Source organism: Anomaloglossus baeobatrachus, chromosome 6 (genome assembly GCF_048569485.1).
Source record: "Anomaloglossus baeobatrachus isolate aAnoBae1 chromosome 6, aAnoBae1.hap1, whole genome shotgun sequence".
NCBI lineage: Eukaryota > Metazoa > Chordata > Amphibia > Anura > Aromobatidae > Anomaloglossus > Anomaloglossus baeobatrachus.
In genome coordinates this window covers 139,815,811-139,819,819 of record NC_134358.1, presented here as the reverse complement: position 1 = coordinate 139,819,819, position 4,009 = coordinate 139,815,811, and positions in this window count along the sequence as shown.

The following is a 4,009-nucleotide window of genomic DNA, read 5'->3' as shown; positions in this document are numbered from 1 at the left end:
ACAAGCCATAAGTATGCTGTGAAACCAACAATGGAATGGAGACCTGGATTGTACATCCATAAAATATGATTGAAATTAATCAAATGTACCAACATCATCAATATGCATTCATATTAGGAAAGTGTACAATGTAGTACAGATATTGCCAAGACTGATGCTAAAAAATAAAGAACTTCTGCAGGGACAAGTCATAATATTAGAGGAATCTGTATGTGGGTATTTATATAAAAAGTTAGCTGATTGATTGAATAACGAGCTAAATTGACCCAGATCTAAGCATAAACCCTCCTATATATGTAAACCTAGCTAAGGGGAAGCATTTGTGCCAGGGGCATATGCGCAGATTTTAAACAAGTGCTGATTTTAATAAGTGCATAGCAGTTATTAATGGCAGTTGTGCAGGGCAGGAGGAAGGTAATGTATGCAAGACAATCAAACAAACTTGCTCCAAGTTTTTGTGTATTGCAAAATGTTTCCACTCTATGTATTTCATTTATATGCTAGCAGCCTCAATCCCTCATTTTTAACGCCCTTTCACACACCCAGTGCACTCCATCCATATTAGTCCTCCTCTCCTCTGTACTGCTCTCTTTTCAAAATTATAAACCATACAGATCCATTCACTCCCACCATGCAACGTAATAAACACTCTCATAAATCTCTTAACCACATGTTCACTCTCTCTATTCTCCTTCTCCTTTTAGCAGGAGATATTGCACCTAATCCTGGCCCTTCTTATAATAGTAAGTTCAATTCTTTCCCTGGCATACTCAGAAAACCCCTAAATTTTATTAATATTCCTTGCATGCCTTCTGTCTCCTTTAACTGTGCCCTTTGGAATCCATGCTCAGCATGTAACAAACTCTCCTTCATCCATGACTTCTTCCTTTCCAATTCCCTTAACCTCCTGGCTCTTACTGAGAGCTGGATTCAGCAGTCAGACACTACCGCTGCTGTTTCTCTCTCATATGGTGGCCTACAATTTTCTCACACCCCTAGACTTGAGAACAGATCAGGTGGAGGTGTTGGTCTGCTGCTTTCTCCAAACTGCACTTTTCAGGTCATCCCTCCTTTCCCCTCACTTATCTTCCCTTCTTTTGAGGTCCACACTGTCAGGCATTACAGACCCTTCTCACTGCAAGTATCAGTTGTGAGTTGTGTATCACCCTCCAGGCCAAACTAGTTCTTGGATTATTTCGCCAACTGGCTTCCACATTTCCTAGCCTGTGACCTCCCCACTATTGTCATGGGAGACTTTAACATCCCTATTGATGATCCCCTCTCCCCAGCTGCTGTTCATCTTTTATCTCTAACCTCCTTTCTTGGCCTTTCACAACTAACTAACTCTCCTACACATGAAGGCGGGAATACGCTGGACCTGGTCTTCTCCCGCCTCTGCTCAGTGAATGATTTTACTAACTCCCCTCTCCCACTCTCTGACCACAACCTTCTTTCTCTCTTGGTCAAGAGCTGTCAACCCACTCAGGACACCTCCACTTACCTCCCATATATGAATATACACGCCATTGACATCCAAAAATTTCTGAAGAAGTTGAAGTCATCATTGGCCCCAATATCCTCCCTCTCATGTCCTGATTCTACTATAAAACATTACAATGAAACCCTGCATAGCACCCTGGATGAAGCTGCTCCTGCTATACGCAGAGCAACTTGGCGCCGATGGCAGCAGCCCAAGCACATGTTGCAAACACGCTTTCTCCAGCAGTGCTCTAGGTGCGCTGAACGTCTGTGGAGGAAACCCAATCTAGCCAAAGATTTCATCCATTATAAGTTTATGCTCAAAACATCCAATGCTGCCCTTCACCTCTCCAAACAAGCGTACTTTAACAACCTCATCACCTCTCTAGCCAACAATCCTAAACGACTCTTTGATATTTTCTACTCCCTCCTCGGACCAAGAGTTCTGGCCCCAACCACCAACCTCAGCGCAGACGACCTGGCCAATTATTTTAAAGAAAAAATTGACTATATATGCCAGGAAATTTCCTCACATCCTCATAACACCACTTATACACTTCATCTAGCTTACTTTCACTCTTTGATCCAGTCACAGAAGATGAAGTTACTAGGCTCCTCGCATCTTCTTGCCCTACTACCTGCACCAGTGACCCAATTCCCTCACATCTCCTTAAATCTGTCACCCCAGCTGTCACCACTCACCTAACTAAAATATTCTATCCCTCTCTCTCCTCTGGTGTTTTTCGCTCCTCCTTCAAACATGCCAGCATACACCCATTATTTAAAAAAACATCCCTGGACCAAAATTGTGCCGCTAACTACAGACCTGTCTCTAATCTCCCCTTCATCTCCAAACTATTGGAACGCTTGGTCCACTCCAGTTTAATCCACTAACTGACAGCAAACTCTCTCCTTGACCCTCTACAATCCGGTTTCTGCTCCTTGCACTCTAATGAAACTGCTCTTACTAAAGTCTCTAATGATCTACTAACAGCTAAATCTAACGGTCACTACTCCCTGCTGATTCTCCTGAATCTCTGTGCTGCATTTGATACTGTGGATCACCAGCTCCTCCTCACTATGCTCCGCTCTATCAGGCTTAAGAACACCACTCTTTCTTGGTTCTGCTCTTACCTCTCTGACTGCTCATTTACTGTATCTTTTGCCGGCTCCTCTTCCTCTCCCCTTCCCCTTATGGTCGGGGTTCCTCAGGGTTCAGTCCTAGGTCCCCTCCTTTTCTCTCTATACACTGCCCCTTTTGCACAAATGATCAGCAGATTTGGTTTCCAGTACCATCTCTATGCTGATGACACCCAACTGTACATATCTTCTCTTGACATCACCCTTACATTATTACAAAATACTACCGATGGTCTGTCTGCAGTCTCCAACATCATGTCCTCCCTCTATCTAAAACTGAACCTGTCAAAAACTGAACTTCTCCTGTTTCCTCCCTCCCCCAACTTTCCGAAACCCAATATTACCATTTCTGTGTGTGGTCCTACCATTACGCCCCAGGAGCAAGCCCCCGCTGTCTTGAGGTTATATTTGACTCCGATCTCTCCTTCACTCCCCATATTCGTTCACTCGCTCGTTCATGTCAATTCCACCTCAAAAACATCTCTAGACTTCGACCTTTTCTTACCGTTGACTCTGCAAAAACTCTTACTGTCGCTCTCATTCATTCTCGCCTGGATTATTGTAATTCTTTACTAATTGGGCTCCCTGTTACTAAACGCTCCCCTCTCCAATCCATCCTGAATGCTGCAGCCAGGATCATTTTCCTCTCCAACCAATTCACTGACGCCTCTGCTCTGTGCCAGTAATTGCACTGGTTGCCTATCTGCTACAGAATCCAACATAAACTTATCACTCTCACTCACAAAGCTCTACATGGTTCCGCACCACCAGGGTCGGACTGGGACTAAATTTCAGCCCTGGCAATTTGGGGTACACAGGCCCACTTTTTGCATGGTGAATGTGTAATATATTTGTGCACTTGTAGGTTGTAACACGACCATATAACATGCAGTCACAGCTGTGTCCTGTATTACAGCTCAGTCCTATTTACTGCTTTTAGTTGCAGGACCTGGCGAATCCGATATTTTACCTACAGAGCTGTTTCGTGGACCAGTGTTCCCCCAACTCCAGTTCTCAAGGCCCAGCAACAGTGCATGTTTTCAGGGTTTTCTTAGTATTGCACAGGTATTGAAATCATCACCTGTGCAATAAAAATGAAATTCTGAAAACATGCATTGTTGGTGGGCCTTGAGAACTGGAGTTGGGGAACACTGTCCTAGATAATGAAGAGGCTGCTGTGCTGTCCATATAGTGCTGCAGCCTCTTCATTTAGCTGATGGACATGGATGCAATGAGTTCGATGCCCACTGAACATATTGATGATCTATCCTACAGATAGGCCATCAGTATCAAGTACTTGGTAATCACTTTAAAGAGCAGATTAATTTAATAAAATATAACATCTGATTGCATCAAAACCACACCAGATAACAAATTTTTATTATTATTT